General features: G+C 43.8%; 1 pseudogene and 1 gene segment (V, D, J or C); one reads left to right on the forward strand and one right to left on the reverse strand.

Moving 5' to 3' along the window:
* LOC144299103 (immunoglobulin lambda variable 1-40-like) overlaps positions 1-22,290 on the forward strand; it is a 296,751-nt gene that overhangs the window by 186,403 nt on the left and 88,058 nt on the right.
* LOC144299551 (large ribosomal subunit protein uL30 pseudogene) lies at positions 19,556-20,339 on the reverse strand (annotated as a pseudogene).

Here is a 22,290-nt window from a genome sequence, read left to right on the forward strand (position 1 = left end):
CTCCTGTGCTGTGACTCTATAACCCTCTGGTTATAGAAACTAAATGGTGGCTTTCCCTCAACCCATATGGAAACCTACAACATCTCTTCCTTCTTCCTGTGACAGAGCCATTACCAGTCCAGAATTATGTACAGAACAGTCATGGGTAATAAGACCCCATATGTCATGAGTGACTCCACTCCCAAGAGCAAAAGGAAAGAAGGAGCAAGACTGTCCCCAGGTGTCATGGTGGTGCCCAAGATGCTGTGCTGACATATTTCCTTCATTATTTAATGCCTAAATGCGACCTAAAATGCACATGAGAACACCACCTGCTACCCCAGTGTCACTCAGAGAGTAGATCCTGCACTTACAGGAGTGGTGCCCACCCCACCACTCGCCCCCCCCCCACCATGTGGGATTCCAGAACTCCCACCTGTTTCTAGTCTGCACACATGAGCACCAAGAGTACAAAATCAGCATGATTAAGGTCCCTGTACAAGTGACCAAATATCAGAGAGTGCAACTGAGGACAGGACTCTTGTGATGGGGAGAAGAGCTGGGACCTCCTGAGAGGAGTGAGGAGGAGCTCCCTCAAATTGGAAGACTACGGTGATTTGCAGATGACAAGTTGTTCAGTTCACAGGGGCTTCTCTGACCTGACAGTAGCCTGAGTTGTGAAAAGATCAATCTTTTCCCAGGTTCTCTGTATCCATCCAGCTTCCTCATGCCCTTAGCCATTCACTCCAGCACATTCTGCACATTCCTCAAACAGCTCTCCTCTGGGGGGGCAGGGGCACTGTGCCCGGGAACCTGCAATAATCCAGGCATAGGAGGTCCATTCCCTTTGCCTTCAATGGTCCTCCCTCACCCTGCACTTTTTGCTTAACCTCCTCTCCTCTCTTGGGCATCTTAAAGCTTATGAGATACTGTCCCTCTGTTATTGACTTGGTTCCTCATACATTAATCACTTCCATTTTCAGAGGACAGGGTGGAAATCTCCCCTTCATATAGGACTCCATGAAGAACACCTCTCACACTCCTTAATAGGCCCAGTGAGATCCTTCCTTGCACCACGTTTTTCTATGCCAGAATTTCATAATTCTGCCTCCAACTCCTCCTTCTTATGCTTTTCTTTGTCTAAGACCAGAAGAAGAGACGGGCAAACATGTGGAGTCGATGTATGGGAATAGGCCACTACCTCATATGGATAAGGTGCATCTTCGCAAGGGAACCTTAGTTTTCCATATACATTCCCCAGAATCCTCATTCAAATCCTTCCTCACTTGGAGAGTTCAGAGGTGGGGCAGACGCACACATCTCAGGGGAGGACTGCTGGTATTTGACAACCTCCTTCCCTAAGGACTCACTTAGATGGTCCCCATCCTCCTCAACATGAATTACCCTTATTATCACAATCTGACCTTTTGTTATTCAAATATCATATCCCACTGAAACCTATGTGTTTTAGATATTTATATACAGTTCGGATACTACCACATATTTGAAAATTATGTACTTTATGAATATATGGCTCTTGCTCTAGAGACACAATACTGAATAATTTCTGTGACTTCTTGATTTGTAATGGAAAAAGTTTCAGCAGAGGAACATCTGAATCAATAAAATAAGGTATAATTATCTGGGAAATAATTTATAACCAGAAACTTGTAGGTTACTAACTGCACGATTCCAGCATAAATAGAAAAAAATGATGCTTCACTGGAGTGAAATATGCTTTTTTCCCCTCCACCTTCAAATAATCCAACAGTCCTATGTGTGTGTCAAATCTTGAGTGGTATTTCCTAGATATCATTGTTCTCAGAGAAGGAGAATCATGGTCTTTTAAGGAGATGGGGGAGATGTTAGAGGCTGGAGGAGGAAATCGGAGCTGGGGAACCAGCAGAGAAAGGCTGCTTGTAGCGAGGTTGGTGTCCTCTCCGAGGGGCCACATCCTGAGGAACCAAAGTGCTAGAAGCATATCTCTCCTCTCTGTCCTGCCAAAATCACTAGGTGAGGAACAAAGAGTGAAGGTCCTTCCTCACCTGACCTATTTCTCCTTCATCTGCATCAGAGAACTCTTGGTCCTTGTGAAATACATGTTTCACAAATGATTACATAGGTTCTGGAAAATATATATCAAGTGTTTCACAACCTAGAAAAGAAGAAATGCTTTAGGGTTTTCTATTTTCCCCGTAAGAGGTGGAGGCAACACCCATTCTATTTTGTCATCTACTTTCTCCTGTGCATACAGGCAATCATGTGAGATTGCTTATTTTAAGGTCACAGATGCAAAGCTTCCTACGCATATTCCTTCTTATTTCATTCCTTGTTCCTACTCTTCCAAAATAGGGAATAAATTCTATCATCAACCCTCAATGGGATCTATCTAGTATCTTCTTCAGGAGTTCAAGTGGTAATGCCCAATAACAATCAGGTAGTTTTGTATATATCAAAAATGAAGAAGCCCAAAAGCATACTAATAACCTATTCTATTTAGGATAGCATCAAAAAGAATAAAACATTTAGGAGGGAATATAACTAGTAGGAAAAATAAAACATGTGAACTGAAAACCACAAAGATTGCCAAAAAATAAACAGTTTTAAATAAGTTTGAGGACATGGTGGGAATGGATTGGATGACTTAATATAGTGAAGCTACAACCATCAGCATCCAAATACATCTCCACACTCAGTGCCATCGTGCCATTTGGGCACTGCCCCCAGGTTAACTCATCAATGTCTACTGCTCATCCCCTCTTGCTCCTTGTGAGGCAAGATGTTGGACAATAGCTGTTCATTGGGCTCAGATCTTAGAAACACAACCCCAGTGAATTCCATGGAAGTCTGAACAGAACATCTAGGTTAGGGTCCAATGTGCGTAGAGTGCAGGTCTATGAGGATTTGAGTACAGTGGAGGTTGAAGAACTCCTCAGAATTGAGGAAAAGTCCATCTTTAGTAGTGTTCTCTTGATAGGAATCATCATGCTAAGTAAGTAATAGAATGATCCTTAAAAATTCTAAGTATATCAGACAAACAAATTAGAATTTCTGGCTAACATTCAAGGGAAAATTTGAACTCACACAAGTCAGTAGGAGTGGAAGACACAGTTCCCCTAATGTCATTATATGTAATAGCAAATGTAGGCGGAAAAGCCTTATCACTGAGAATTATGCCCTGACAGGAAAATATATAGGCAACAACAACAACAAAACAACAGCAACGTTCAAACGAAAGAAGAATTCACAGAATTATTACAAGGTGTGAACCACCTTGGTACCCTGAGAACCTCATGACCCTTACTTGTTTCAGGATGATGATAGACTGATAAGGACCTCAGGTACCTGGAAGAAGCAAACTCAATGTCAGATAATTTTGAAATATCTGGTAATCTGAGCACCATGCAATATATCAGGTATTTAATATCTGGAGGCCATTAGTGATTTGGGAAAAAGTGTCAGGGCCAAAGGTGACAAGGGGCACCTCCTGATTCTCCTGTCCTTGGCAGTGACGTTAAAATGTCACTTGCATAAAATGTCAGTTGCAGTCTGCACACCATCCCAGGAGTGTTGAGTGGTGTCAAAAGGATGGTGAGCTAAGCATGTTAGTGCAGCAGGGGGTGCTGTCGCATGGGTCCTGGGAGAACAGACTTATGGGACAGACATATAAGAAAATACATAAATTCTTGCAAAGGGGCAGGCAATGTCCTCAGTGAAGTGTGATTGTGCTGCACAGATGTCCCTGGAGTCTCATGATTTCTCATTTCTGACTCACTTTCTCCTGTCACATTTCATCCTCAATCCCCATGGAGTCCTTTTCAGAGATGATGTTCAGGCAGGGGGAGATATCCTATAAGTGGGCAAACTTGCACATTAAAAAAATCACCAGTATTGCTACCTGGTTCTAGAGTGAGAAACCCTTGAGGAGGGGAGGATAGGAATGCCAACAGTGAGTCCTCAGGGAGCAGAGTTCTGGGGCTTCTCTGCCCTGTCCTGATTCTTCCCTTTACCTCCTCCCTCATCAACAGGAGTTCCTTTCAGTGATGAGGGAAAAGATGCAGAGGGGTTCATTTGTATTCCCTTGCTCCCATTATTTGCACAGGATCGTCATCACCCCAGTTTTCCTGTTGCATCATCGATTCAAGCTCTTCTTCAGAAGGCTAACCTGGAATATACTATACTGTCATCCGTGGTAACTAATTTTCACTTAGAGAAAAATATATTCATACTTGCATCTAATTTGTAATCAATATATATATACATATTATATATTTGAAATTATATTTCGAGTTTATCTTTGTGTATGGTGAAAGAGAGTGGTCTAGTTTCATTCTTCTGCATGTGGATGTCCAATTTTCCCAGCACCATTTATTGAAGAGACTGTCTTTCTTCCAGTGGAGAGTCTTTCCTCCTTTATCGAATATTAGTTGACCAAAAAGTTCAGGGTCTATTTCTGGGTTCTCTACCTGCATGATCAGACCCATGATAAAATCTTAAGGAAAAAAAATAAGACAAGGAATTTTATTTTATTTATTTTTTGTGTTTTTTTATAATACATTTATTTTTTATTGGTGTTCAATTTGCCAACATACAGAATAACACCCAGTGCTCCTCCTGTCAAATGCCCCCCTCAGTGCCCATCACCCACTTACCCCCACCCCCCGCCCTCCTCCCCTTCCACCATTCCTAGTTCATTATCCAGACTTAGGAGTCTTTATGTTCTGTCTCCCTTTCTGATATTTCCTACCCATTTCTTTTCCCTTCCCTTCTATTCCCTTTCACTATTATTTATATTCCCCAAATGAATGAGAAGATATAATGTTTGTCCTTCTCCAGTTGTCTTATTTCACTCAGCATAATACCCTCCAGTTCCATCCATGTGGAAGCAAATGGTGGGTATTTGTCATTTCTAATGGCAGAAGAATATTCCATTGTATACATAAACCACATCTTCTTTATCCATTCATCTTTCGAGTTAAAAATAGACCTGCCTTACGATCCAGCAATTGCACTGTTGGGGATTTACCCCAAAGATACAGATGCAATGAAATGCCGGGAAACCTGCACCCCGATGTTTCTAGCAGCAATGTCCATAATAGCCAAACTGTGGAAGGAGCCTCTGTGTCCATCGAAAGACAAGGAATTTTAGAAAATGTTTTTAAATATCTATTCAAATGAGAGCCGAAGTCATTCCATTTTCTTTGTTCTGTGCTGATGTTTTAGCCAAAACTCCCATGCACAATCTCCCTCTAATAGACACAGATAAATATACTAGTGATTCCACCTGCATCTTTACAGTGGCATTATCATTGCGTGTTAAACAGTGTGATTGAGAAGCACTTCTAGAAAAGAACATTCATTCAAGTGCACAATTGACAAAGGGGGTGACCTATACGGAAAGTCGTCTACTGGATTCTTGTCAGAACTTCTGCAGCTGTGACACTGTCCTTCCTAGAACTGCCAGCAGGTCTGCCCCTTGTGCTCTGAGGTCAGTGGCACACACAGAATCACATGGCAGGCTTCCTGCAGACTTGTGTCCATGTGCTTGGAGGACAGATCTTAGGAAGGAGTCACTGCCCACAGGATGGGGAGAATTATTATTTTAATTAGGTTAAAACAATGAGAGATGACAATGATGCTCAGTGTGTAATCTTTCCAGGAATGCACACAAGGGCTTCTACCCACAACCTGTAGAATCTCACACTCTGGCTCTTCAGGATTTCAGGAAACTCAGGGAATGGGAAGGGCTGGAAGCAGGGGGATCATATAGGAGGAAGGTCTCAGCATCTCGTGCAGAAGAGGCCACGTGTACATGGGGACCAGTCACTCCTCTGGATATGACAGTGATGTCAGAGGAGTTGGTATATAGACATCACCTCTGTCCTGAATGGCCTTTGAACAGCCAAGGGAACCGTGGATGGTTTCACACCGAGCAATTAGAGTGAAGCCTAAAATCAACACTGTGTGATAGGAGGCCACATGATGGGCTGCATGTCCTGATCACAAAGGAGGAGGAGAGTGGATAGAGGTCTGCAGGCAGTACCTGTGTCCTCTGGCCATTTATCCCCATATCATGCATGTGGAAGTGGTTTCTAGATGCCACATACAGCTTGAGGCTTATTTCTGAGGGATCAGGTTTTCTTAGAGTTGGGAACACCACATGGCATTGCCTGTGCCCTCTGATCAGGGTTCACAGCTGAGACCTCTCCAACCCCTGGTCCCACACAGCCTCTCCCCTGCCCACGCCAGGTCAGCCTCAAGCAGATATACATGACCCAGAGCCAGGGAGGGTCAGAGAGCAGGGGAGGGGTGTCTCATTTGCATAGACCGCCCCTTCCTCTTCCAGAGGATGAAGAGGGGAAGGGAGAGATGAGAGGAGGCTCTGCTCAGCTGTGGGGCAACAGAGGCAGGATCAGTGAAGACCTCCACCATGGCCTGGTGCCCTCTCCTCCTCACCCTCCTCACTCACTGCACAGGTGACTGGATGTGGGGACAGGGGAGGGGCCCTGGGCTTCCATATGGGATCCTGCATTCTCCTTTTGTGTCCAGACCCCAGCATGACCCTCTCTGTGTCTCTCCCCCTTGCAGGGTCCTGGGCCCAGTCTGTGCTGAGTCAGCCAGCCTCAGTGTCTGGGGTTCTGGGCCAGAGGGTCACCATCTCCTGCACTGGAAGCAGCTCCAACATCGGTGGAAATTACGTGAGCTGGCACCAGCAGGTCCCAGAAACAGGCCCCAGAAACATCATCTATGCTGATAACTACTGAGCCTCGGGAGTCCCTGATGGATTCTCTGGCTCCAAGTAAGGCAGCACAGCCACCCCGACCATCTCTGTGCTCCAGGCTGAGGATGAGGCTGATTATTACTGCTCAGTGGGGGATAATAGTCTCAAAGCACCCTTGGTGCCCCAGGCCTGTGGGGAAGTGAGACAAAAACCTATTTAGCCGTCTACAAAGTGAGTGAGCACCTCAGTAGCTGCCTGCTTAGGCTACCCATGGGATTCATTTTTTAAAAGTTTTTATTAATTTATTCATGAGAGAGAGAGAGAGAGACATAGGCATAGGGAGAAGCAGGCTCCATGCAGGGAGCCCGATGTGGACTCAATCCCAGGACCCCAGGATCACGCCCGAGCTGAAGGCAGACGCCCAACTGTTGAGCCACCGAGGCCTCCCCACCCTGTGGGATTCTATTTATTCCTTGGCTGATGCCTTAGGCCCAGATCCAGGTCGATCTTGAGGACCCTTCTGGAAATGACAGCTCCATCATCATCTCTGAACTCAGGGTCACTCATTGTAGCCCATTTGTATACAGAGGGTCTCCAAAGAAAGAAAAGGTTGTCCCTGTGGCCTTGGACAGTTTGTTCTAGGCCAGTGTACATTCACTTACCATCTTCTGAGTTCTCAGTAAATGAACCCCTCGTAGGTCATGAAGCTGTCGTGGTCCTTCAGCCTCATCCCCGCTCTGCTGATGCACATGTCAGCTCTCCATGCAGCCATGCTCATTACTGGCTTAACTTCATCCATATGACTAGTTCTCCTTACTATTTGATGATTGCGTGGAACACATAAATCAATGCCACAACAAAAAGTATGAAAATTAAAAAAAAAATCTCTAGAGAAAACCTCCCATGCTTCTTTATGGAATGTTATTTATAATCACATCTGAATGCAATAAAAACTCTGCACATGGTTATTTTTTAAAAGATCTTAATTATTTATTTCTATGTAGGTTCTGCTGCTAGTTTAGAAGGTCTATAAATCTGTGCTCAAGGAACGCTGATTGCTCACAGCTACCTACAGAGCATTTCCATGGACCTTTCACTACTGTGTGGATGATTTCTAACTCTCTTATGTGAGAGGCTAGTTGAAAGCTGCAGGGGAGAAATGCTGGCTACTTATATTTCGGTACAGCGCGTTTTCCCTGGTCTTCACCTAGAGTGGAGTTAGGTTCGAACTCCATTGTTGAGAACCTTGCGAAAAGCTGTATTCAGGGAATGCTGCTTTCTGAGAGTTGAGCTCAGGGCCTTTCATCGGGCCTCACACCAACTGTGGACTAGGATCTAAGTTCCATATGAGAGAGGATTTTCTGAAGCTGCCTACAGATAACACTTGTTCCTCAGAGCTCAGTAGACTGCATTTACCTCGAGCCTCCTCAGCTTCTTTTGATATAGGTCCTAATGCAGACAGGTGAGAGGGTAGGAGATAACTGCACTGAAGGGACTCTGTTCACAGATTGTCCCTCCTTATATGAGAGACTTGTCAAAAGCTGCATTTGGGGAATGCTTCTTTCTGAGCGCTGAACATAGGACCTTTTCATGGACTGCCACATGTACTTGGATAGCTTTCCAGGTCCCTTATGTCAGATGCTTTTTTAAAACCTTCCATCAAGAAACAATGGTATCCCAGAATTCAGGGTATTCCATTTCCATGGAGGCTCCACGTGTACTTTTGATATATATTACAGGCTCACGGATTAGAAGAATTAACACTGAAGATGTCAAAACTACCCAAGGGCAATTTACATGTTTAATGCAAACCTTATCAAAATACAAAGGACTTTATTCAGGGAGTTTCAACAAATCATCGTAAGATTTGTGTGGATTCAGAAAATACCCCGAATAGCCAGGGGAATATTGAAAAAGAAAAGCAGAGCCAGAGGCATCACAATGCCAGATTTCAGGTTGTACTACAAAGTTGTGATCATCAAGACAGTGTGGTACTGGCAAAAAAACAGACACATGGTTCAATGGAACAGAATAGAGAACTCAGAAATGGGCCCTCAACTCTATGGTCAACGAATATTCCACAAAGCACGAAAGACAATCCACTGGATAAAGGACAGTCTCTTCAAGAAATGGTGCTGGGGAAATCTGGACAGCCACGTGCAGGAGAATGAAACTAGACCACTCTCATGCACCATACACAAAGATAAACTCAAAATGGATAAAAGATCTAAATGTGAGATAAGAGTCCATCAAAATCCTAGAGGAGAACACAGGCAACACCCTTTTTGAACTTGGCCACAGCAACTTCTTCCAAGATACATCTCTGAAGGCAAGGGAAACAAAAGCAAAAATGAACTATTGGGACTTCATCAAGGTGCTGAAAAGTGACAGAGGTCCATCAAGGTATTTATTTCATTGTATTTTGGAAGAGGTGGGAATCTAGAGGTGGTAAGGAGGCCAGTGATTGACAGCAGGTGTAGGAAGGAGGAGGGTGAGTGTGTGAGGTGACTGTATTCGTGGTGATGTCACTCACCTACACAGCCCTGTGACCGTGGCCACACCACACTGCTGTGTTGTCACAGCTCAGTAAACTGTACCCCAGAGCGACAACACCTTCATGCAGGCAGATTGTCATCTAGGAGTCTGGGGTCCTTGATGTGGCGCACAGTGTGACATCATCCCATCCACTTCTCCAAGGAGGTGTGACCTCATATCCTTAAATGTGGAGGAGAGGAAGGTGGAGACCTGAGGGATTCTGAACAGGCAGTTTGGAAAGGGAGCAAAGAAACTGCATATGAGCCCCCTCATCCATTGTGATGTCTCAGGGCCTTGCCTGGAATTGTACCACAACCTCCGTGGTCACAGATGATGGGAGCCAGCGTTGTCCCTTCAGGAACAGGAGGTCCTGTGTTGTGAGGGGGTAAGCCTCTCTATAACCCATGTCAAGGTCATACCTTCCCTTCTGGTTCTTGTGAAGACTGCAGGAGGTCCTGCAGCTACAACAAAGGAAAATGAAAACTATAGGTTGATTATTTACCAATCTGGAAATTATAGAACACATCTGACGCCACAAACAGGTCATCATAGTGACAGAGGTAGCCTATGGCCTCCCCACAAGTGGTGTGGATCGAGGCACATCTGACAGAGGAAGGAGCTGGGGTCAGAAGCAGACACAGAGAGAGACAGAGAGACACCAAACTTTGGGGATGCACACTGCAGTCTATGGCGACATCACTGATTTCTTTGTCTATGTGTTCCCTTCCCTGGGGATCGTGCTAACCCTGAGCCTCATTCTAATCCTGGAGAAGTAGTAGAGCACTGGGGACATTTGGAGACAGTCCCCAGGGAGAAGCCATTGAAGGGGATTCTGAACCATTTGGGCCCATAAGTTGCAACCTCAGGAAGGCTGGGTGTGACCTGAGTGTGGCCTGTCCTCCATGCACAATGGGTATGGGACTCACAGCACCGGGGCAGGTGGCTCTGCTCTGGGCTCCTGTCCCTTCATCTCAGTTAGGAGGGACCAAGGCTGGGGCCACAAGGGCTTGGTAGCCTGTTCCTGGGGTCCATGGGGTGCTGGCAGCTGGGAAGGCAGTGCCTGCCTGAGTCTGGGCCCATGGCCTACCTGCTGTCAGCCCCAGGCCCTCAGAGCTCAGGGGGGGGGCCTCCCAGGCCCCTTCCCATGACAGACACCAGGAAGAGGAAGAGGGGGTGGGGAGCAGTAACCAGGTGAGGTTTTCTTCCCCTGAGGGCTGAAGGGATGAGAGAGACCCCCAGCTCTGCCTACCTGTGGCTGGGGTCCTGGGGATATGCAGGTGGTGACAGAGGTTGGGGTTCATCTACATCCCCACTTCTAGACACCTGCTATCCAGGGCACTGCAGCCTGACCTTGAACATTTACCTCATGCTCCTCCATGAGTCCTTCTCACCCTGGGGTGTGAAGGTCTGCAACATCCCCCCTAACAAATGCTCACTGTCCTCAGCCCTTCTGGAATATTCTCATGGAGAAGACAAGGAGGGGCAAGTGTTACATTATCAATAACCCACTCACACCTGGGGACCCACAGCAGAGGGGAGGACTCACTAGCACACACACTGCCAGTAAGCTGCAGGGACGGCCCCAGGGAGCCAGCCTGGACTGAGAGACGCTGCCTCCAGGACATTGTCCCCTGTCCTGCACCCAGGGAGTGGGCCGAGAGTTCAGTCCTAGGCTCCTGTCCCCCATACATGGCCACACCCACCCTGGGGACTGCTCACCAGGCTTGCACACCAGCCCCCGGCCATAGGCACTGTTCCTGCTGCTCAAGGTCAGTGTCCCCATTTCTGATCTAGGAATTCAGTGTTTGTGCTCCTTTCCCAGCTCTTCTACTCCTTCAAGAACAGAGAATCTTCTCCCTACCCAAGGTTCCCCTGCATTGACACCAACAACCTCTAATGGTGGAGGTCAGAGGACAAGGGCCTGGCCGTGTTGGTGGCAGGGAGGACCATGGTGGACATTTAGGGGTGCGGAGTTTGAATTTATGCCAACAACACTGAGGAACTGCCTCATCTCATTGAGGAAGATCCCACTGACTGCCTTGAGGACAGAGTGTCTGGGGAAAGACCTTGTTCTGACTCAGATATTTAAGTAAAAAGGCTTTTGAGTCTAGAAGTGTAGGAGTAATTTGCACAATGAAAGCTGAGGCGGATCTGTGGTGAGCGCTGAGGAAGGGAAGGTTTGTGGAAGCAAATGCTCAGACATTGAACACATCTGGAAAATTCTAAAATCTCACATTTAACTGCTACTAAACTAAGACAACATGTAAAAAAAGCAGGGAGGGAATATTTTTTTATAAATTTATTTTTTAGATTCAGTATAATGCTCTCCCAACTGAGATATCTGGGTGGCGGGCACTGAAACAGCACTTGACGGGGTGAGCACTGGGTGTTATTCTCTATGTTGGCAAACTGAACACCAATAAAAAATAAATTTATTTTTTTTATTTATTTTTTTTAAATAAATTTATTAAAAAATAAAATAAAATAAATTTATTTTTATTGGTGTTCAACTTCCCAACATACAGAATAATACCCAGTGCTCATCCCATCAGGTACCCCCCTCAGTGCCCATTACCCAGTCACCCCCACCCCCTGCCCACCTCCCTTTTTACCACCCCTAGTTCATTTCCCAGAGTTAGGAGTCTCTCATGTTCTGTATCCCTTTCTGATATTTCCCACTCATTTTTTCTCCTTTCCTCTTTATTCCCTTTCACTATTTTTTATATTCCCCAAATGAATGAGACCATATAATGTTTGTCCTTCTCCAATTGACTTATTTCACTCAGCATAATACCTTCTACATTTAATTGGGGTTCCTGAGGGCCCTGAAAGTGACAGAGGTCCAGAATATGTATTTGAGCAAATCATAGCTGAAACTTTCCTAATCTGGGAAGGGAAACAGGCATTCAGATCCAGAAAATAGAGAGATTCCCCCCCTAAATTAAATAAAAACCGCTCAACACCTCGACTTTTAATAGTGAAGCTTGCAAATTCCAAAGATAAAGAGAAGATCCTTAAAGCAGCAAGAGACTAGAAATCTCTAACTTTTATGGGAAGAAATATTAGATTAACAGCAGACCTCTCCATAGAGACCCAGCAGGCCAGAAAGCGCTGACAGGATATATTCAGGGTCCTAAATGAGAAGAACATGCAACCAAGAATACTTTATCCAGCAAGGCTCTCATTCAGAATAGAAAGAGAGATAAAGAACTTCCAAGACAGGCAGGAACTAAAAGAATATGTGACCTCCAAACCAGCTCTGCAAGAAATTTTAAGGGGGACTCTAAAATTGCTCTTTAAGAGGAAGTCCAATGGAACAATCCACAAAAACAGGGACCAAATAGGTATCATGATGACACTAAACTCATATCTTTCAATAGTAACAGGAGGGAATTTTTTTAATATAAAAAATGTTATGACAAGACAAACTCCTGATAAGATGTAAATGACAGGACATGCAGAACCGACAAATGTGGGAATATAAAGCCCATTCCCAGAGTTGATATAAGTATGTTACACTCTCCGCTGGTAAATGGGAAGTTAATCTAAGTCATGGTTTTAATTTGTTTTTGCTTGACTTCTACTTTGCCAATTTGAATGCCTTTTATTTCTTTTTATTGCCTGATTGCTGAGCCTAGGACATCTAGTACTATGTTGAATAGCAGTGGTGAGAGTGGACATCCCTCTCGTGTTCCTGATTTTAGGGGAAATGCTCCCAGTGTTTCCCCATTGAGAATGATATTTGCTGTGGGCATTCCGTAGATGACTTTTAAGATGCTGAGGAATGTTCCCTCTATCCCTACACTCTGAAGAGTTTTGATCCGGAATGGATGCTGGGAGAGGAGGGGCAAGATCACGGAAGAGTAGGGTCCCCAAATCACCTGTCCCCACCAACTTACCTAGATAAACTTCAAATCATCCTGAAAATCTATTAATTCGGCCTCAGATTTAAAGAGAGAACAGCTGGAATGCTACAGTGAGAAGAGTTCCGCTTCTATCAAGATAGGAAAATGGGGAAAAGAAATAAAGAAACAAAAGTCATCCAAGGTGGAGGGGCCACACGAGGAGCCGGGATAAGGCTGGGGCGAGTGCGCTCAGGATAGGAGAGCTCTGTCCTGGAGAAGCAGGAGCTGCACCAATCTTCCCGGGTGGAAAGGCACTCGCAGGGAGTTAGAGCGGGACCCCAGGAGGGCGGGAATGCCCTCAGGCTCCCTGGGACACTAACAATGCACCTGCGCCCCTGGGGAGAGTGCGCTGAACTCCCTGAAGGGCAGCAGCGCACACAGCTGGACCCGGAAGCAGGTTGGAGGGGCTCGGGTGGCGGCTCCACAGAGAGGCGGCTCCGCAGCCAGAGCACGAATCCAACAGCGCAGGCCAAGGAGCACAGGGTGCTGGGGACACAGCCTAGTATCCGGCCTCCCCCTGGGACAGACAGAGGCCAGGAGAGCCCAGGACAGCAAGGACGCTCCTGCCACGAGCTGAGCAGATTAGCGGCCCCGTCCCCAGAGCATCCAGGCCCCTGCAGATGGAGAGCTCTGTAGTTACTGTGGGAGCTGACTCCAGGGCTCCAGAGCTGGAAGCCACCACTGAAGTTGTTCCTCCTGGGGCCTCACGGGGTAAACAACCCCCACTGAGCCCTGCACCAGGCAGGGGGCAGAACAGATCGCCCAAGCATAACAACTGAAAATCAGCACAGCAGACCCCTCCCCCAGAAAACCAACTAGACGGGAAAATTCCAGGGGAAGTCAATTGACTTAAAGTATACAGAATCAGAGATACTCCCCCGTGCTTTATTTTTTTGTTTTTTGATTTCTGTTTGCTTCCCCCACCCTTTATTTTTTCCTTTCTTTCTTTTTCTCTTTTTCTTCTCTCTTTTCCGTTTTTTCTTCCTTTTTTCTTTTTTCTTTCGCTCTTTTCTATGCTTCTCTCTCTTTTTCTCCTTTTCCCAATACAACATGTTTTTGGGCACCCTGCACTGAGCAAAATGATTAGAAGGAAAACCTAACCTCAAAAGAATCAGAAACAGTTCTCTCTCCCACAGAGTTACAAAATCTGGATTACAAATTAATGTCAGAAAGCCGAATCAGAAGCACTATCATACAGCTACAGGTGGCTCTAGAAAAAAGCATAAAGGACTCAAGAGACTTCATGACTGCAGAATTTAGATCCAATCAGGCAGAAATTAAAAATCAATGGAATGAGATGCAATCCAAATTAGAACTCTAACGATGAGGGTTAACAAGGTGGAAGAACGAGTGTGTGACATAGAAGACAAGTTGATGGCAAAGAGAGAAACTGAGGAAAAAAAAGACAAACAATTAAAAGACCATGAAGACAGATGAAGGGAAATAAACGACAGCCTGAGGAAGAAAAGCCTACATTTAAATGGGGTTCCCAAGGGTGCTGAAAGGGCTAGAGGGCCAGAATATGTATTTGAACAAATCCTAGCTGAAAACTTCCCTAATCTGGGAAGGGAAACAGGCATTCAGATCCAGGAAATAGAGAGATACCCCCCTAAAATCAATAAAAACCGTTCAACACCTCACATTTAATAGTGAAGCTTGCAAATTCCAAAGAGAAGATCCTTAAAACAGCAAGAGACAAGAAATCCCTGACTTTTATGGGGAGGAGTATTAGGGTAGCAGCAGACCTCTCCACAGAGACCTGGCAGGCCAAAAAGGGCTGGCAGGATATATTCAGGGTCCTAAATGAGAAGAACATGCAACCAAGAATACTTTATCCAGCAAGGCTCTCATTCAAAATGGAAGGAGAGATAAAGAGCTTCCAAGACAGGCAGGAACTGAAAGAATATGTGACCTCCAAACCAGCTCTGCAAGAAATTTTAAGGGGGACTCTTAAAATTCCCCTTTAAGAAGATGTCAGGCGATCCCTGGGTGGCGCAGCGGTTTGGCGCCTGCCTTTGGCCCAGGGCGCGATCCTGGAGACCCGGGATCGAGTCCCACGTCGGGATCCCGGTGCATGGAGCTCGCTTCTCCCTCTGCCTGTGTCTCTGCCTCTCTCTGCCTCTGTGTGTGTGTGTGTGTGACTGTCATAAATAAATAAAAATTAAAAAAAAAGAAGTTCAGTGGAACAATCCACAAAAACAAGGATTGAATAGATATCATGATGACACTAAACTCATATCTGTCAATAGTAACTCTGAACATGAACGGGCTTAATGACCCCATCAAAAGGCGCAGGGTTTCAGACCGGATAAAAAAGCAGGACCCATCTGTTTGCTGTCTACAAAAGACTCATTTTAGAGAGAAGGACACCTATAGCCTGAAAATGAAAGGTTGGAGAACCATTTGCCATTCAAATAATCTTCAAAAGAAAGCAGGGGTAGCCATCCTTATATCAGATAAACTAAAATTTACCCCGAAGACTGTAGTGAGAGATGAAGAGGGACACTATCTCATACTCAAAGGATCTATCCAACAAGAGGACTTAACGATCCTCAATATATATGCCCCGGATATGGGAGCTCCCATATATTTAAACCAATTAATAACCAAAGTGAAGAAATACTTCGATAATAATACACTTATACTTGGTGACTTCAATCTAGCTCTTTCTACCCTCGATAGATCTTCTAAGCACAACATCTCCAAAGAAACGAGAGCTTTAAATGATACACTGGACGAGATGGATTTCACAGATATCTACAGAACTTTATGTCCAAACTCAACTGAATACACATTCTTCTCAAGTGCACATGGAAGTTTCTCCAGAATAGACCAAATACTGGATCACAAATCAGGTCTGAACCGATACCAAAAGATTGGAATCGTCCCCTGCATATTCTCAGACCATAATGCCTTGAAATTAGAACTAAATCACAACAAGAAGTTTGGAAGGACCTCAAACACGTGGAGGTGAAGGACCATCCTGCTAAAAGATGAAAGGGTCAACCAGGAAATTAAGGAAGAATTAAAAAGATTCATGGAAACCAATGAAAATGAAGATACAACTGTTCAAAATATTTGGGATGCAGCAAAAGCAGTCCTAAGGGGGAAATACATCGCAATACAAGCATCCATTCAAAAACTGGAAAGAACTCAAATACAAAAGCTAACCTTACAAATAAAGCTGCTAGAGAAAAAACAGCAGATAGACTCTACGCCCAGCAGAAGAAGAGAGTTAATTAAAATTCGAGCAGAACTCAACGAAATCGAGACCAGAAGAACTGTGGAACAGATCAACAGAACCAAGAGTTGGTTCTTTGAAAGAATTAATAAGAAAGATAAAACATTAGCCAACCTTATTAAAAAGAAGAGAGAGAAGACTTAAAATAATAAAATCATGAATGAGAAAGGAGAGATCACTACCTACACCAAGGAAATGCAAACGATTTTAAAAACATATTATGAACAGCTATACGCTAATAAATTTGGCAATCTAGAAGAAATGGACAAATTCCTGGAAAGCCACAAACTACCAGAACTGGAACATGAAGAAATAGAAAACCTGAAGAGGCCAATAACCAGGGAGGAAATTGAAGCAGTCATCAAAAACCTCCCAAGACCCAAGAGTCAAGGGCCACATGGCTTCCCAGGGGAATTCTATCAAACGTTTAAAGAAGAAATCATACCTATCCTACTAAAGCTATTTGGAAAGATAGAAAGAGATAGAATACTTCCAAATTAGTTCTATGAGGCTAGCATCATCTTAATTTCCAAACCAAAGACCCCCACCAAAAAGGAGAATTACAGACCAATATCCCTGATGAACATGGATGCAAAAATTCTCAACAAGATACTAGCCAATGGGATCAAACAGCACATTTAGAAAATTATTCACCATGACCCAGTAGGATTTATCCCTGTGACACAAGGCTGGTTCAACACTCATAAAACAATCAATGTGATTCATCATATCAGCAAGTGAAAAACCAAGAACCATATGATCCTCTCATTAGATGCAGAGAAAGAATTTGACAAAATACAGCATCCATTCCTGATCAAAACTAGTCAGATTGTAGGGATAGAGGGAACTTTCCTCGACATCTTAAAAGCCATCTATGAAAAGCCCACAGCAAATATCATTCTCAATGGGGAAGCACTGGGAGCCTTTCCCCTAAGACCAGGAACAAGACAGGGATGTCCACTCTCACCACTACTATTCAACATAGTATTGGAAGTCCTAGCCTCAGCAATCAGGCAACAAAAAGACATTAAAGGCATTCAAATTGGCAAAGAAGAAGTCAAACTCTCCCTCTTCACCGATGACATGATACTCTACATAGAAAACCCAAAAGCCTCCACCCCAAGATTGCTAGGACTTATACAGAAATTTGGTAGCGTGGCAGGATACAAAATCAATGCCCAGAAATCAATGGCATTTCTATACACTAACAATGAGACTGAATAAAGAGAAATTAAGGAGACAATCCCATTTACAATTGCACCCAAAAACATAAGACACCTAGGAATAAACCTAACCAAGGAGGTAAAGGATCTATACCCAAAAACTATTGAACACTTCTGAAAGAAATTGAGAAAGACACAAAGAGATGGAAAAATATTCCATGCTCATGGATTGGCAGAATTAATATTATGAAAATGTCAATGTTACGCAGGGCAATTTACACGTTTAATGCAATCCCTATCAAAATACCATGGACTTTCTTCAGAGAGTTAGAACAAATTATTTTAAGATTTGTGATGAATCAGAAAAGACCCCGAATAGCCAGAGGAATTTTAAAAAAGAAAACCATATCTGGGGGCATCACAATGCCAGATTTCAGGTTGTACTACAAAGCTGTGGTCATCAAGACAGTGTGGTACTGGCACAAAAATAGACACATAGATCAATGGAACAGAATATAGAACCCAGAAGTGGACCCTGAACTTTATGGTCAACTAATATTTGATAAAGGAGGAAAGACTATCCATTGGAAGAAAGACAGTCTCTTCAATAAATGGTGCTGGGAAAATTGGACATCCACATGCAGAAGAATGAAACTAGACCACTCTCTTTCACCATACAAAAGATAAACTCAAAATGGATGAAAGATCTAAATGCGAGACAAGATTCCATCAAAATCTTAGAGGATAACACAGGCAACACACTTTTTGAACTTGGCCACAGTAACTTCTTGCAAGATACATCCACGAAGACAAAAGAAACAAAAGCAAAAATGAACTATTGGGACTTCATCAAGATAAGAAGCTTTTGCACAGCAAAGGATACAGTCTACAAAACTAAAAGACAACCTACAGAATGGGAGAAGATATTTGCAAATGACGTATCAGATAAAGGGCTAGTTTCCAAAATCTATAAAGAACTTATTAACCTCAACACCAAAGAAACAAACTATCCAGTCATGTGATGGGCAAAAGACATGAAGAGAAATCTCACAGAGGAAGACATAGACATGGCCAACATGCACATGAGAAAATGCTCTGCATCACTTGCCATCAGGGAAATACAAATCAAAACCATGATGAGATACCACCTCACACCAGTGAGAATGGGGAAAATTAACAAGGCAGGAAACAACAAATGTTGGAGAGGATGCGGAGAAAAGGGAACCCTCTTACACTGTTGGTGGGAATGTGACCTGGTATAGCCACTCTGGGAAACTGTGTGGATGTTCCTCAAAGAGTTAAAAATATCCCTTCCCAACGACCCAGTAATTTCACTGATGGGGATTTACCCCAAAGATTCAGATGCAGTGAAATTCTAAGACACCAGTGCCCCGATGTTTCTAGCAGCAATGTCCACAATAGCCAAACTGTGGAAGGAGCCTTGGTGTCCATCGAGAGATGAATGGATAAAGAAGATGTGGTCTATATATACAATGGAATATTACTCAGCTATTAGAAAAGACAAATACCCCACATTTGTTTCAACGTGGATGGATCTGGAGGGTATTATGCTGAGTGAAGTAAGTCAATCGGAGAAGGACAAACAGGGTATGTTCTCATTCATACGGGTAATATAAACACTAGTGAAAGGGTTTATAAGGTAATGGAGAGAAAATGAATGGGAAATATTCGAAAGGGTGACAAGTCATGAGAGTCTCCTAACTCTAGGAAACGAACAAGTTGTAGTGGAAGGGGAGGTGGGTGGGGGTATGGGGTGTCTGGGTGATGGGCACTGAAGGGGCACTTGACGGGATGAGCACTGGCTATTATACTATAGGATGGGTAAATGAATTCCAATAAAAAATACAAAACAAACAAACAAAAACAACAAAGGAAACTAACAAACCTTCAGAGATCATAGTTTGATTTTAGTATATATATACTTTTTCATGTGTGTGGGTGCCTCAACGATTGTCTGATTCTTTTTTTTTTCCATTTGAAAGCAGTCATTTATTAACTGGCCAGATTACAAAAATAATCATGGTAGATACCTTAGTTCATCCTTCTAATAAGCCAATTGATCTGGTCTTCCTAGTTTCCAGAATCTCCAAATTCTTCAAAATGAGTGGTCTTTTTCTTCATTCTGCCACATGGAGAAGATAATTAGAAGGGCCATAAAAAGATGTTTGTTTCTTTGAAATATTTCCCAACATTATAGATTGTGTGAATCAGATCCTCCATGCAGATGATGCCATATTTACCATGAGATCGGGGAATCAATGTGTTACCTGTCAGGGCATTTCGCTTCTTGTTGATCTTTCCATAACCATGCTTGTCGATCAACTCATTCACTGACTTCAGGTTTGGGTACAGCCTACTGTGTATGGTTCCACAATCCTCAGCATGTTAACTGAAGCCCTGTTGAGCTTAACAAAGGTGCCATTGAAGACCTGGAGAAGGCAAAGAAGCTGTAACACCTTTGGAACCTTTGGGTTCACACCATTGATACCTCCAATCCTGATGACAAATGCCAATTTGGGTTCTGCAGGCACGTAGAAGTTGCCGGCTTTTCTCGCCATCCTCGCCATTTGCATCTCAATTCTGTACATCTGCCTGGAGTCCTCGTGTTAATGCTTAGCCTTTTCAAAGATTAGCTTCCTCCTTACCTTTCAAAGCATCTTTTGGGCAACTTTTTTCTCAGACACTTGATCTTCAACTCTGCAAAATTCCTTCACTTTTTCTTAAGCGTTTCTGGCACAGCAGGAACCCTTTTTCTGCTGTTCTGCACCCTCCATCTCTCCAGCCAGGAAAGAGCTTGAGTGTTTGAATCTTGATTTTATCTCAGGTCATGACCTCAGTGTCATGGGATCGAGTCTCACCATGTCAGATTCAGCACTCAGTGGGGAGTCTGCTAGAGATTCCCTCACTCCCTCTTCCCCTGCCTCTCCCCAACTCATTCTCTTCCTTTCCCTGTCTCTCTAAAATAAATGTCATATATATGACATTTATATTTTAAACATTGAAAACATTGGAAAATTTAAACTCTTATGGAAATAAAGACAATAGGGATACATACACATGACACATAAAATACAGAAAAAGAAAGATTGTGGAATATTGTGAACTAAAAAGAAGAAATACTGTTTCAAATGTTCTAAATAAATTATGAACAGTGAGAATGTGTTATCAGACTAATATATCAGACCCTATAACCATTGTGGATTATTATAGATATGGAGTGGGTTTTCATAAAGATAATTGATCTAAGAACAGTCATACTAATAAATGAACAGAGTAAAATTACATGATCTCACTAGACCTTGAAAGAAATTTTGACTAATGTGAAAGCAAAGTCCTCATAAAAACCACATGAATAGAAACAGAGAAATTTTACAATGATGAGTCGCTTTCTTGCACAGACATGTAACTCAGTCTCACACCAAGGAAAATAGTTAATGGGGTGGTGGTGGGAAGACATTTCTACCATTACAGAATGTGCAAATGTGACCTAAATACCATTAAACTGAACATCTTGGGGAACGGTGAGTGTCTCAGCGGTTTAGTTCCAGCCTTGGGCCCAGGGCATGATCCTCAAATCCCTGGATAGAGTCCCACATTGGGCTCCATGCATGGAACCTGCTTCTCCCTCTGTCTGAGTCTCTGCCTCTATCTCTTTCTGTGTCTCTCAAGAATAAATCAGTAAAGTCTTTAAAAAATAAATAAATAAATAAATAAATAAATAAATAAATAAATAAACTCAACGTGTTTCTTCAAGTGTCAGACAATGCAAGAAAAAATTCCTGGTTAGGCTTCAGCATTGCTGGGAATGGAAAGGGAGTTACGTCAGAAGATCCATATCTATGATTCAGATATAGATACTCTGGAATTGGTGCATCAGTGACAGAAGCAATCACCCAATGAGCAAAAAGAACAGGCATTCACATTGAAGATGTGCCAGAGGATTCCATGCATCTGGAAACTTCCAGAAATAGCTAAATGACCAAGATTAGAGATCCTGGATTCCCCAGAAGTCAGGTGGGAGATGAGCACCCTGGCCCTGCCACCCCCAGTCCATGTATTTCAGTAGAAAGAGACCCTGTGTCACAAGCTGATGGGGGAGATGACCTTTCTGTGTCCTTTGAGGCCTTTCTTTTTTCCTTTGAGGCCTCTTTTCTCAGAAAATGCTACAGTGAGTATATTTGGGCACACAAGGGAAGGTGTAGCACTGAGACCCAGGTGGCAGCCCTGCATAGACCTAAACTCATGTTGGCAACAGAAACAGCAGACACAGGAGCCACACACTGAGCCTGAGCAGCTGCTGCGGGCTCCCCCTCCCAGCAGATGACAAAGGGTTTCTGGTCTCCGTTCTTAAGGACCTGAGATTCTATGTGAGCCTTGAAATGCTGTAACCGGAGAGGCAGTGAAGCGTGACCTCATCCTCCAGGCTCAGACCATCAATAGTCAGAGAGCCAGAACTGCCAGATATGGAGCCAGAAAATGGACCAGGGTCCACAGAAGGTCTAGCCATCATAATACATGAGGATTTGACTGCCCATTCATGGAGCTGTGGGTAGCAGGACACATTTTGGACACTCCTGATGTGTCCTGACTCAGACAGAGCTGGATTCAGGGTCCCTGATTCTGCCCTGACCTGTCATGGACTCTGTCCTCAGGGCAGCTGCCCTTGGCACCCAGGAATCCGTGCTCAATGTAAGAAAATCATACAATATCTTGTTCCCAAGGACA

The sequence above is a fragment of the Canis aureus genome, chromosome 27, assembly GCF_053574225.1.
Source record: "Canis aureus isolate CA01 chromosome 27, VMU_Caureus_v.1.0, whole genome shotgun sequence".
Lineage (NCBI taxonomy): Eukaryota > Metazoa > Chordata > Mammalia > Carnivora > Canidae > Canis > Canis aureus.